Source organism: Mytilus trossulus, unplaced genomic scaffold (assembly GCF_036588685.1).
Source record: "Mytilus trossulus isolate FHL-02 unplaced genomic scaffold, PNRI_Mtr1.1.1.hap1 h1tg000360l__unscaffolded, whole genome shotgun sequence".
Classification (NCBI taxonomy): domain Eukaryota; kingdom Metazoa; phylum Mollusca; class Bivalvia; order Mytilida; family Mytilidae; genus Mytilus; species Mytilus trossulus.
The window spans coordinates 3,006-18,581 of NW_026963338.1; positions in this window are offsets into that span (position 1 = coordinate 3,006).

Sequence of the window (15,576 nt, forward strand, 5' to 3'; positions counted from 1 at the left end):
GATTGACCAGAATAGCGTCATCTTCCATATCTACGGAGTGCTAAGATTGTCACTTTTCAGTCGAAAAATGTCAAAATTTTAGGACAAAGGGCACAGGGTAATGTTGAGAGCCCCCTGATCTCTCAATCTTTCTAATATTTGACAGACATTTAGTCAATAGGTAGATACAAACGTGACTAAAAGGAATTTGGGTACACTTCCTGTCTTCTATGTTTACGGAGCGCCCAAAGTGCCAGTTGGATATTCAAAATATATAGCGAAAACCTGCCCGAGACCGCTTAAATGAGGTTGAGACCCCCTGGGTCTTTCAATGGCCATAAAATTCAACCAAATCATTGAATCTGTATATATCAAGGTTGTATTAGATAGATTGACCAGAATAGCGTCATCTTCCATATCTACGGAGTGCTAAGATTGTCACTTTTCAGTCGAAAAATGTCAAAATTTTAGGACAAAGGGCACAGGGTAATGTTGAGAGCCCCCTGATCTCTCAATCTTTCTAATATTTGACAGACATTTAGTCAATAGGTAGATACAAACGTGACTAAAAGGAATTTGGGTACACTTCCTGTCTTCTATGTTTACGGAGCGCCCAAAGTGCCAGTTGGATATTCAAAATATATAGCGAAAACCTGCCCGAGACCGCTTAAATGAGGTTGAGACCCCCTGGGTCTTTCAATGGCCATAAAATTCAACCAAATCATTGAATCTGTATATATCAAGGTTGTATTAGATAGATTGACCAGAATAGCGTCATCTTCCATATCTACGGAGTGCTAAGATTGTCACTTTTCAGTCGAAAAATGTCAAAATTTTAGGACAAAGGGCACAGGGTAATGTTGAGAGCCCCCTGATCTCTCAATCTTTCTAATATTTGACAGACATTTAGTCAATAGGTAGATACAAACGTGACTAAAAGGAATTTGGGTACACTTCCTGTCTTCTATGTTTACGGAGCGCCCAAAGTGCCAGTTGGATATTCAAAATATATAGCGAAAACCTGCCCGAGACCGCTTAAATGAGGTTGAGACCCCCTGGGTCTTTCAATGGCCATAAAATTCAACCAAATCATTGAATCTGTATATATCAAGGTTGTATTAGATAGATTGACCAGAATAGCGTCATCTTCCATATCTACGGAGTGCTAAGATTGTCACTTTTCAGTCGAAAAATGTCAAAATTTTAGGACAAAGGGCACAGGGTAATGTTGAGAGCCCCCTGATCTCTCAATCTTTCTAATATTTGACAGACATTTAGTCAATAGGTAGATACAAACGTGACTAAAAGGAATTTGGGTACACTTCCTGTCTTCTATGTTTACGGAGCGCCCAAAGTGCCAGTTGGATATTCAAAATATATAGCGAAAACCTGCCCGAGACCGCTTAAATGAGGTTGAGACCCCCTGGGTCTTTCAATGGCCATAAAATTCAACCAAATCATTGAATCTGTATATATCAAGGTTGTATTAGATAGATTGACCAGAATAGCGTCATCTTCCATATCTACGGAGTGCTAAGATTGTCACTTTTCAGTCGAAAAATGTCAAAATTTTAGGACAAAGGGCACAGGGTAATGTTGAGAGCCCCCTGATCTCTCAATCTTTCTAATATTTGACAGACATTTAGTCAATAGGTAGATACAAACGTGACTAAAAGGAATTTGGGTACACTTCCTGTCTTCTATGTTTACGGAGCGCCCAAAGTGCCAGTTGGATATTCAAAATATATAGCGAAAACCTGCCCGAGACCGCTTAAATGAGGTTGAGACCCCCTGGGTCTTTCAATGGCCATAAAATTCAACCAAATCATTGAATCTGTATATATCAAGGTTGTATTAGATAGATTGACCAGAATAGCGTCATCTTCCATATCTACGGAGTGCTAAGATTGTCACTTTTCAGTCGAAAAATGTCAAAATTTTAGGACAAAGGGCACAGGGTAATGTTGAGAGCCCCCTGATCTCTCAATCTTTCTAATATTTGACAGACATTTAGTCAATAGGTAGATACAAACGTGACTAAAAGGAATTTGGGTACACTTCCTGTCTTCTATGTTTACGGAGCGCCCAAAGTGCCAGTTGGATATTCAAAATATATAGCGAAAACCTGCCCGAGACCGCTTAAATGAGGTTGAGACCCCCTGGGTCTTTCAATGGCCATAAAATTCAACCAAATCATTGAATCTGTATATATCAAGGTTGTATTAGATAGATTGACCAGAATAGCGTCATCTTCCATATCTACGGAGTGCTAAGATTGTCACTTTTCAGTCGAAAAATGTCAAAATTTTAGGACAAAGGGCACAGGGTAATGTTGAGAGCCCCCTGATCTCTCAATCTTTCTAATATTTGACAGACATTTAGTCAATAGGTAGATACAAACGTGACTAAAAGGAATTTGGGTACACTTCCTGTCTTCTATGTTTACGGAGCGCCCAAAGTGCCAGTTGGATATTCAAAATATATAGCGAAAACCTGCCCGAGACCGCTTAAATGAGGTTGAGACCCCCTGGGTCTTTCAATGGCCATAAAATTCAACCAAATCATTGAATCTGTATATATCAAGGTTGTATTAGATAGATTGACCAGAATAGCGTCATCTTCCATATCTACGGAGTGCTAAGATTGTCACTTTTCAGTCGAAAAATGTCAAAATTTTAGGACAAAGGGCACAGGGTAATGTTGAGAGCCCCCTGATCTCTCAATCTTTCTAATATTTGACAGACATTTAGTCAATAGGTAGATACAAACGTGACTAAAAGGAATTTGGGTACACTTCCTGTCTTCTATGTTTACGGAGCGCCCAAAGTGCCAGTTGGATATTCAAAATATATAGCGAAAACCTGCCCGAGACCGCTTAAATGAGGTTGAGACCCCCTGGGTCTTTCAATGGCCATAAAATTCAACCAAATCATTGAATCTGTATATATCAAGGTTGTATTAGATAGATTGACCAGAATAGCGTCATCTTCCATATCTACGGAGTGCTAAGATTGTCACTTTTCAGTCGAAAAATGTCAAAATTTTAGGACAAAGGGCACAGGGTAATGTTGAGAGCCCCCTGATCTCTCAATCTTTCTAATATTTGACAGACATTTAGTCAATAGGTAGATACAAACGTGACTAAAAGGAATTTGGGTACACTTCCTGTCTTCTATGTTTACGGAGCGCCCAAAGTGCCAGTTGGATATTCAAAATATATAGCGAAAACCTGCCCGAGACCGCTTAAATGAGGTTGAGACCCCCTGGGTCTTTCAATGGCCATAAAATTCAACCAAATCATTGAATCTGTATATATCAAGGTTGTATTAGATAGATTGACCAGAATAGCGTCATCTTCCATATCTACGGAGTGCTAAGATTGTCACTTTTCAGTCGAAAAATGTCAAAATTTTAGGACAAAGGGCACAGGGTAATGTTGAGAGCCCCCTGATCTCTCAATCTTTCTAATATTTGACAGACATTTAGTCAATAGGTAGATACAAACGTGACTAAAAGGAATTTGGGTACACTTCCTGTCTTCTATGTTTACGGAGCGCCCAAAGTGCCAGTTGGATATTCAAAATATATAGCGAAAACCTGCCCGAGACCGCTTAAATGAGGTTGAGACCCCCTGGGTCTTTCAATGGCCATAAAATTCAACCAAATCATTGAATCTGTATATATCAAGGTTGTATTAGATAGATTGACCAGAATAGCGTCATCTTCCATATCTACGGAGTGCTAAGATTGTCACTTTTCAGTCGAAAAATGTCAAAATTTTAGGACAAAGGGCACAGGGTAATGTTGAGAGCCCCCTGATCTCTCAATCTTTCTAATATTTGACAGACATTTAGTCAATAGGTAGATACAAACGTGACTAAAAGGAATTTGGGTACACTTCCTGTCTTCTATGTTTACGGAGCGCCCAAAGTGCCAGTTGGATATTCAAAATATATAGCGAAAACCTGCCCGAGACCGCTTAAATGAGGTTGAGACCCCCTGGGTCTTTCAATGGCCATAAAATTCAACCAAATCATTGAATCTGTATATATCAAGGTTGTATTAGATAGATTGACCAGAATAGCGTCATCTTCCATATCTACGGAGTGCTAAGATTGTCACTTTTCAGTCGAAAAATGTCAAAATTTTAGGACAAAGGGCACAGGGTAATGTTGAGAGCCCCCTGATCTCTCAATCTTTCTAATATTTGACAGACATTTAGTCAATAGGTAGATACAAACGTGACTAAAAGGAATTTGGGTACACTTCCTGTCTTCTATGTTTACGGAGCGCCCAAAGTGCCAGTTGGATATTCAAAATATATAGCGAAAACCTGCCCGAGACCGCTTAAATGAGGTTGAGACCCCCTGGGTCTTTCAATGGCCATAAAATTCAACCAAATCATTGAATCTGTATATATCAAGGTTGTATTAGATAGATTGACCAGAATAGCGTCATCTTCCATATCTACGGAGTGCTAAGATTGTCACTTTTCAGTCGAAAAATGTCAAAATTTTAGGACAAAGGGCACAGGGTAATGTTGAGAGCCCCCTGATCTCTCAATCTTTCTAATATTTGACAGACATTTAGTCAATAGGTAGATACAAACGTGACTAAAAGGAATTTGGGTACACTTCCTGTCTTCTATGTTTACGGAGCGCCCAAAGTGCCAGTTGGATATTCAAAATATATAGCGAAAACCTGCCCGAGACCGCTTAAATGAGGTTGAGACCCCCTGGGTCTTTCAATGGCCATAAAATTCAACCAAATCATTGAATCTGTATATATCAAGGTTGTATTAGATAGATTGACCAGAATAGCGTCATCTTCCATATCTACGGAGTGCTAAGATTGTCACTTTTCAGTCGAAAAATGTCAAAATTTTAGGACAAAGGGCACAGGGTAATGTTGAGAGCCCCCTGATCTCTCAATCTTTCTAATATTTGACAGACATTTAGTCAATAGGTAGATACAAACGTGACTAAAAGGAATTTGGGTACACTTCCTGTCTTCTATGTTTACGGAGCGCCCAAAGTGCCAGTTGGATATTCAAAATATATAGCGAAAACCTGCCCGAGACCGCTTAAATGAGGTTGAGACCCCCTGGGTCTTTCAATGGCCATAAAATTCAACCAAATCATTGAATCTGTATATATCAAGGTTGTATTAGATAGATTGACCAGAATAGCGTCATCTTCCATATCTACGGAGTGCTAAGATTGTCACTTTTCAGTCGAAAAATGTCAAAATTTTAGGACAAAGGGCACAGGGTAATGTTGAGAGCCCCCTGATCTCTCAATCTTTCTAATATTTGACAGACATTTAGTCAATAGGTAGATACAAACGTGACTAAAAGGAATTTGGGTACACTTCCTGTCTTCTATGTTTACGGAGCGCCCAAAGTGCCAGTTGGATATTCAAAATATATAGCGAAAACCTGCCCGAGACCGCTTAAATGAGGTTGAGACCCCCTGGGTCTTTCAATGGCCATAAAATTCAACCAAATCATTGAATCTGTATATATCAAGGTTGTATTAGATAGATTGACCAGAATAGCGTCATCTTCCATATCTACGGAGTGCTAAGATTGTCACTTTTCAGTCGAAAAATGTCAAAATTTTAGGACAAAGGGCACAGGGTAATGTTGAGAGCCCCCTGATCTCTCAATCTTTCTAATATTTGACAGACATTTAGTCAATAGGTAGATACAAACGTGACTAAAAGGAATTTGGGTACACTTCCTGTCTTCTATGTTTACGGAGCGCCCAAAGTGCCAGTTGGATATTCAAAATATATAGCGAAAACCTGCCCGAGACCGCTTAAATGAGGTTGAGACCCCCTGGGTCTTTCAATGGCCATAAAATTCAACCAAATCATTGAATCTGTATATATCAAGGTTGTATTAGATAGATTGACCAGAATAGCGTCATCTTCCATATCTACGGAGTGCTAAGATTGTCACTTTTCAGTCGAAAAATGTCAAAATTTTAGGACAAAGGGCACAGGGTAATGTTGAGAGCCCCCTGATCTCTCAATCTTTCTAATATTTGACAGACATTTAGTCAATAGGTAGATACAAACGTGACTAAAAGGAATTTGGGTACACTTCCTGTCTTCTATGTTTACGGAGCGCCCAAAGTGCCAGTTGGATATTCAAAATATATAGCGAAAACCTGCTCGAGACCGCTTAAATGAGGTTGAGACCCCCTGGGTCTTTCAATGGCCATAAAATTCAACCAAATCATTGAATCTGTATATATCAAGGTTGTATTAGATAGATTGACCAGAATAGCGTCATCTTCCATATCTACGGAGTGCTAAGATTGTCACTTTTCAGTCGAAAAATGTCAAAATTTTAGGACAAAGGGCACAGGGTAATGTTGAGAGCCCCCTGATCTCTCAATCTTTCTAATATTTGACAGACATTTAGTCAATAGGTAGATACAAACGTGACTAAAAGGAATTTGGGTACACTTCCTGTCTTCTATGTTTACGGAGCGCCCAAAGTGCCAGTTGGATATTCAAAATATATAGCGAAAACCTGCCCGAGACCGCTTAAATGAGGTTGAGACCCCCTGGGTCTTTCAATGGCCATAAAATTCAACCAAATCATTGAATCTGTATATATCAAGGTTGTATTAGATAGATTGACCAGAATAGCGTCATCTTCCATATCTACGGAGTGCTAAGATTGTCACTTTTCAGTCGAAAAATGTCAAAATTTTAGGACAAAGGGCACAGGGTAATGTTGAGAGCCCCCTGATCTCTCAATCTTTCTAATATTTGACAGACATTTAGTCAATAGGTAGATACAAACGTGACTAAAAGGAATTTGGGTACACTTCCTGTCTTCTATGTTTACGGAGCGCCCAAAGTGCCAGTTGGATATTCAAAATATATAGCGAAAACCTGCCCGAGACCGCTTAAATGAGGTTGAGACCCCCTGGGTCTTTCAATGGCCATAAAATTCAACCAAATCATTGAATCTGTATATATCAAGGTTGTATTAGATAGATTGACCAGAATAGCGTCATCTTGCATATCTACGGAGTGCTAAGATTGTCACTTTTCAGTCGAAAAATGTCAAAATTTTAGGACAAAGGGCACAGGGTAATGTTGAGAGCCCCCTGATCTCTCAATCTTTCTAATATTTGACAGACATTTAGTCAATAGGTAGATACAAACGTGACTAAAAGGAATTTGGGTACACTTCCTGTCTTCTATGTTTACGGAGCGCCCAAAGTGCCAGTTGGATATTCAAAATATATAGCGAAAACCTGCCCGAGACCGCTTAAATGAGGTTGAGACCCCCTGGGTCTTTCAATGGCCATAAAATTCAACCAAATCATTGAATCTGTATATATCAAGGTTGTATTAGATAGATTGACCAGAATAGCGTCATCTTCCATATCTACGGAGTGCTAAGATTGTCACTTTTCAGTCGAAAAATGTCAAAATTTTAGGACAAAGGGCACAGGGTAATGTTGAGAGCCCCCTGATCTCTCAATCTTTCTAATATTTGACAGACATTTAGTCAATAGGTAGATACAAACGTGACTAAAAGGAATTTGGGTACACTTCCTGTCTTCTATGTTTACGGAGCGCCCAAAGTGCCAGTTGGATATTCAAAATATATAGCGAAAACCTGCCCGAGACCGCTTAAATGAGGTTGAGACCCCCTGGGTCTTTCAATGGCCATAAAATTCAACCAAATCATTGAATCTGTATATATCAAGGTTGTATTAGATAGATTGACCAGAATAGCGTCATCTTCCATATCTACGGAGTGCTAAGATTGTCACTTTTCAGTCGAAAAATGTCAAAATTTTAGGACAAAGGGCACAGGGTAATGTTGAGAGCCCCCTGATCTCTCAATCTTTCTAATATTTGACAGACATTTAGTCAATAGGTAGATACAAACGTGACTAAAAGGAATTTGGGTACACTTCCTGTCTTCTATGTTTACGGAGCGCCCAAAGTGCCAGTTGGATATTCAAAATATATAGCGAAAACCTGCCCGAGACCGCTTAAATGAGGTTGAGACCCCCTGGGTCTTTCAATGGCCATAAAATTCAACCAAATCATTGAATCTGTATATATCAAGGTTGTATTAGATAGATTGACCAGAATAGCGTCATCTTCCATATCTACGGAGTGCTAAGATTGTCACTTTTCAGTCGAAAAATGTCAAAATTTTAGGACAAAGGGCACAGGGTAATGTTGAGAGCCCCCTGATCTCTCAATCTTTCTAATATTTGACAGACATTTAGTCAATAGGTAGATACAAACGTGACTAAAAGGAATTTGGGTACACTTCCTGTCTTCTATGTTTACGGAGCGCCCAAAGTGCCAGTTGGATATTCAAAATATATAGCGAAAACCTGCCCGAGACCGCTTAAATGAGGTTGAGACCCCCTGGGTCTTTCAATGGCCATAAAATTCAACCAAATCATTGAATCTGTATATATCAAGGTTGTATTAGATAGATTGACCAGAATAGCGTCATCTTCCATATCTACGGAGTGCTAAGATTGTCACTTTTCAGTCGAAAAATGTCAAAATTTTAGGACAAAGGGCACAGGGTAATGTTGAGAGCCCCCTGATCTCTCAATCTTTCTAATATTTGACAGACATTTAGTCAATAGGTAGATACAAACGTGACTAAAAGGAATTTGGGTACACTTCCTGTCTTCTATGTTTACGGAGCGCCCAAAGTGCCAGTTGGATATTCAAAATATATAGCGAAAACCTGCCCGAGACCGCTTAAATGAGGTTGAGACCCCCTGGGTCTTTCAATGGCCATAAAATTCAACCAAATCATTGAATCTGTATATATCAAGGTTGTATTAGATAGATTGACCAGAATAGCGTCATCTTCCATATCTACGGAGTGCTAAGATTGTCACTTTTCAGTCGAAAAATGTCAAAATTTTAGGACAAAGGGCACAGGGTAATGTTGAGAGCCCCCTGATCTCTCAATCTTTCTAATATTTGACAGACATTTAGTCAATAGGTAGATACAAACGTGACTAAAAGGAATTTGGGTACACTTCCTGTCTTCTATGTTTACGGAGCGCCCAAAGTGCCAGTTGGATATTCAAAATATATAGCGAAAACCTGCCCGAGACCGCTTAAATGAGGTTGAGACCCCCTGGGTCTTTCAATGGCCATAAAATTCAACCAAATCATTGAATCTGTATATATCAAGGTTGTATTAGATAGATTGACCAGAATAGCGTCATCTTCCATATCTACGGAGTGCTAAGATTGTCACTTTTCAGTCGAAAAATGTCAAAATTTTAGGACAAAGGGCACAGGGTAATGTTGAGAGCCCCCTGATCTCTCAATCTTTCTAATATTTGACAGACATTTAGTCAATAGGTAGATACAAACGTGACTAAAAGGAATTTGGGTACACTTCCTGTCTTCTATGTTTACGGAGCGCCCAAAGTGCCAGTTGGATATTCAAAATATATAGCGAAAACCTGCCCGAGACCGCTTAAATGAGGTTGAGACCCCCTGGGTCTTTCAATGGCCATAAAATTCAACCAAATCATTGAATCTGTATATATCAAGGTTGTATTAGATAGATTGACCAGAATAGCGTCATCTTCCATATCTACGGAGTGCTAAGATTGTCACTTTTCAGTCGAAAAATGTCAAAATTTTAGGACAAAGGGCACAGGGTAATGTTGAGAGCCCCCTGATCTCTCAATCTTTCTAATATTTGACAGACATTTAGTCAATAGGTAGATACAAACGTGACTAAAAGGAATTTGGGTACACTTCCTGTCTTCTATGTTTACGGAGCGCCCAAAGTGCCAGTTGGATATTCAAAATATATAGCGAAAACCTGCCCGAGACCGCTTAAATGAGGTTGAGACCCCCTGGGTCTTTCAATGGCCATAAAATTCAACCAAATCATTGAATCTGTATATATCAAGGTTGTATTAGATAGATTGACCAGAATAGCGTCATCTTCCATATCTACGGAGTGCTAAGATTGTCACTTTTCAGTCGAAAAATGTCAAAATTTTAGGACAAAGGGCACAGGGTAATGTTGAGAGCCCCCTGATCTCTCAATCTTTCTAATATTTGACAGACATTTAGTCAATAGGTAGATACAAACGTGACTAAAAGGAATTTGGGTACACTTCCTGTCTTCTATGTTTACGGAGCGCCCAAAGTGCCAGTTGGATATTCAAAATATATAGCGAAAACCTGCCCGAGACCGCTTAAATGAGGTTGAGACCCCCCGGGTCTTTCAATGGCCATAAAATTCAACCAAATCATTGAATCTGTATATATCAAGGTTGTATTAGATAGATTGACCAGAATAGCGTCATCTTCCATATCTACGGAGTGCTAAGATTGTCACTTTTCAGTCGAAAAATGTCAAAATTTTAGGACAAAGGGCACAGGGTAATGTTGAGAGCCCCCTGATCTCTCAATCTTTCTAATATTTGACAGACATTTAGTCAATAGGTAGATACAAACGTGACTAAAAGGAATTTGGGTACACTTCCTGTCTTCTATGTTTACGGAGCGCCCAAAGTGCCAGTTGGATATTCAAAATATATAGCGAAAACCTACCCGAGACCGCTTAAATGAGGTTGAGACCCCCGGGTCTTTCAATGGCCATAAAATTCAACCAAATTATTGACTCTGTATATATAAAGGTTGTATTAGATGGATTTACCAGAATAGCGTCATCTTCCATATCTACGGAGTGCTAAGATTGTCACTTTTCAGTCGAAAAATGTCAAAATTTTAGGACAAAGGGCACAGGGTAATGTTGAGAGCCCCCTGATCTCTCAATCTTTCTAATATTTGACAGACATTTAGTCAATAGGTAGATACAAACGTGACTAAAAGGAATTTGGGTACACTTCCTGTCTTCTATGTTTACGGAGCGCCCAAAGTGCCAGTTGGATATTCAAAATATATAGCGAAAACCTGCCCGAGACCGCTTAAATGAGGTTGAGACCCCCTGGGTCTTTCAATGGCCATAAAATTCAACCAAATCATTGAATCTGTATATATCAAGGTTGTATTAGATAGATTGACCAGAATAGCGTCATCTTCCATATCTACGGAGTGCTAAGATTGTCACTTTTCAGTCGAAAAATGTCAAAATTTTAGGACAAAGGGCACAGGGTAATGTTGAGAGCCCCCTGATCTCTCAATCTTTCTAATATTTGACAGACATTTAGTCAATAGGTAGATACAAACGTGACTAAAAGGAATTTGGGTACACTTCCTGTCTTCTATGTTTACGGAGCGCCCAAAGTGCCAGTTGGATATTCAAAATATATAGCGAAAACCTGCTCGAGACCGCTTAAATGAGGTTGAGACCCCCTGGGTCTTTCAATGGCCATAAAATTCAACCAAATCATTGAATCTGTATATATCAAGGTTGTATTAGATAGATTGACCAGAATAGCGTCATCTTCCATATCTACGGAGTGCTAAGATTGTCACTTTTCAGTCGAAAAATGTCAAAATTTTAGGACAAAGGGCACAGGGTAATGTTGAGAGCCCCCTGATCTCTCAATCTTTCTAATATTTGACAGACATTTAGTCAATAGGTAGATACAAACGTGACTAAAAGGAATTTGGGTACACTTCCTGTCTTCTATGTTTACGGAGCGCCCAAAGTGCCAGTTGGATATTCAAAATATATAGCGAAAACCTGCCCGAGACCGCTTAAATGAGGTTGAGACCCCCTGGGTCTTTCAATGGCCATAAAATTCAACCAAATCATTGAATCTGTATATATCAAGGTTGTATTAGATAGATTGACCAGAATAGCGTCATCTTGCATATCTACGGAGTGCTAAGATTGTCACTTTTCAGTCGAAAAATGTCAAAATTTTAGGACAAAGGGCACAGGGTAATGTTGAGAGCCCCCTGATCTCTCAATCTTTCTAATATTTGACAGACATTTAGTCAATAGGTAGATACAAACGTGACTAAAAGGAATTTGGGTACACTTCCTGTCTTCTATGTTTACGGAGCGCCCAAAGTGCCAGTTGGATATTCAAAATATATAGCGAAAACCTGCCCGAGACCGCTTAAATGAGGTTGAGACCCCCCGGGTCTTTCAATGGCCATAAAATTCAACCAAATCATTGAATCTGTATATATCAAGGTTGTATTAGATAGATTGACCAGAATAGCGTCATCTTCCATATCTACGGAGTGCTAAGATTGTCACTTTTCAGTCGAAAAATGTCAAAATTTTAGGACAAAGGGCACAGGGTAATGTTGAGAGCCCCCTGATCTCTCAATCTTTCTAATATTTGACAGACATTTAGTCAATAGGTAGATACAAACGTGACTAAAAGGAATTTGGGTACACTTCCTGTCTTCTATGTTTACGGAGCGCCCAAAGTGCCAGTTGGATATTCAAAATATATAGCGAAAACCTGCCCGAGACCGCTTAAATGAGGTTGAGACCCCCCGGGTCTTTCAATGGCCATAAAATTCAACCAAATCATTGAATCTGTATATATCAAGGTTGTATTAGATAGATTGACCAGAATAGCGTCATCTTCCATATCTACGGAGTGCTAAGATTGTCACTTTTCAGTCGAAAAATGTCAAAATTTTAGGACAAAGGGCACAGGGTAATGTTGAGAGCCCCCTGATCTCTCAATCTTTCTAATATTTGACAGACATTTAGTCAATAGGTAGATACAAACGTGACTAAAAGGAATTTGGGTACACTTCCTGTCTTCTATGTTTACGGAGCGCCCAAAGTGCCAGTTGGATATTCAAAATATATAGCGAAAACCTGCCCGAGACCGCTTAAATGAGGTTGAGACCCCCCGGGTCTTTCAATGGCCATAAAATTCAACCAAATCATTGAATCTGTATATATCAAGGTTGTATTAGATAGATTGACCAGAATAGCGTCATCTTCCATATCTACGGAGTGCTAAGATTGTCACTTTTCAGTCGAAAAATGTCAAAATTTTAGGACAAAGGGCACAGGGTAATGTTGAGAGCCCCCTGATCTCTCAATCTTTCTAATATTTGACAGACATTTAGTCAATAGGTAGATACAAACGTGACTAAAAGGAATTTGGGTACACTTCCTGTCTTCTATGTTTACGGAGCGCCCAAAGTGCCAGTTGGATATTCAAAATATATAGCGAAAACCTACCCGAGACCGCTTAAATGAGGTTGAGACCCCCGGGTCTTTCAATGGCCATAAAATTCAACCAAATCATTGAATCTGTATATATCAAGGTTGTATTAGATAGATTGACCAGAATAGCGTCATCTTCCATATCTACGGAGTGCTAAGATTGTCACTTTTCAGTCGAAAAATGTCAAAATTTTAGGACAAAGGGCACAGGGTAATGTTGAGAGCCCCCTGATCTCTCAATCTTTCTAATATTTGACAGACATTTAGTCAATAGGTAGATACAAACGTGACTAAAAGGAATTTGGGTACACTTCCTGTCTTCTATGTTTACGGAGCGCCCAAAGTGCCAGTTGGATATTCAAAATATATAGCGAAAACCTGCTCGAGACCGCTTAAATGAGGTTGAGACCCCCTGGGTCTTTCAATGGCCATAAAATTCAACCAAATCATTGAATCTGTATATATCAAGGTTGTATTAGATAGATTGACCAGAATAGCGTCATCTTCCATATCTACGGAGTGCTAAGATTGTCACTTTTCAGTCGAAAAATGTCAAAATTTTAGGACAAAGGGCACAGGGTAATGTTGAGAGCCCCCTGATCTCTCAATCTTTCTAATATTTGACAGACATTTAGTCAATAGGTAGATACAAACGTGACTAAAAGGAATTTGGGTACACTTCCTGTCTTCTATGTTTACGGAGCGCCCAAAGTGCCAGTTGGATATTCAAAATATATAGCGAAAACCTGCCCGAGACCGCTTAAATGAGGTTGAGACCCCCTGGGTCTTTCAATGGCCATAAAATTCAACCAAATCATTGAATCTGTATATATCAAGGTTGTATTAGATAGATTGACCAGAATAGCGTCATCTTGCATATCTACGGAGTGCTAAGATTGTCACTTTTCAGTCGAAAAATGTCAAAATTTTAGGACAAAGGGCACAGGGTAATGTTGAGAGCCCCCTGATCTCTCAATCTTTCTAATATTTGACAGACATTTAGTCAATAGGTAGATACAAACGTGACTAAAAGGAATTTGGGTACACTTCCTGTCTTCTATGTTTACGGAGCGCCCAAAGTGCCAGTTGGATATTCAAAATATATAGCGAAAACCTGCCCGAGACCGCTTAAATGAGGTTGAGACCCCCCGGGTCTTTCAATGGCCATAAAATTCAACCAAATCATTGAATCTGTATATATCAAGGTTGTATTAGATAGATTGACCAGAATAGCGTCATCTTCCATATCTACGGAGTGCTAAGATTGTCACTTTTCAGTCGAAAAATGTCAAAATTTTAGGACAAAGGGCACAGGGTAATGTTGAGAGCCCCCTGATCTCTCAATCTTTCTAATATTTGACAGACATTTAGTCAATAGGTAGATACAAACGTGACTAAAAGGAATTTGGGTACACTTCCTGTCTTCTATGTTTACGGAGCGCCCAAAGTGCCAGTTGGATATTCAAAATATATAGCGAAAACCTGCCCGAGACCGCTTAAATGAGGTTGAGACCCCCCGGGTCTTTCAATGGCCATAAAATTCAACCAAATCATTGAATCTGTATATATCAAGGTTGTATTAGATAGATTGACCAGAATAGCGTCATCTTCCATATCTACGGAGTGCTAAGATTGTCACTTTTCAGTCGAAAAATGTCAAAATTTTAGGACAAAGGGCACAGGGTAATGTTGAGAGCCCCCTGATCTCTCAATCTTTCTAATATTTGACAGACATTTAGTCAATAGGTAGATACAAACGTGACTAAAAGGAATTTGGGTACACTTCCTGTCTTCTATGTTTACGGAGCGCCCAAAGTGCCAGTTGGATATTCAAAATATATAGCGAAAACCTGCCCGAGACCGCTTAAATGAGGTTGAGACCCCCCGGGTCTTTCAATGGCCATAAAATTCAACCAAATCATTGAATCTGTATATATCAAGGTTGTATTAGATAGATTGACCAGAATAGCGTCATCTTCCATATCTACGGAGTGCTAAGATTGTCACTTTTCAGTCGAAAAATGTCAAAATTTTAGGACAAAGGGCACAGGGTAATGTTGAGAGCCCCCTGATCTCTCAATCTTTCTAATATTTGACAGACATTTAGTCAATAGGTAGATACAAACGTGACTAAAAGGAATTTGGGTACACTTCCTGTCTTCTATGTTTACGGAGCGCCCAAAGTGCCAGTTGGATATTCAAAATATATAGCGAAAACCTACCCGAGACCGCTTAAATGAGGTTGAGACCCCCGGGTCTTTCAATGTCCATAAAATTCAACCAAATTATTGACTCTGTATATATAAAGGTTGTATTAGATGGATTGACCAGAATAGCGTCATCTTCCATATCTACGGAGTGCTAAGATTGTCACTTTTCAGTCGAAAAATGTCAAAATTTTAGGACAAAGGGCACAGGGTAATGTTGAGAGCCCCCTGATCTCT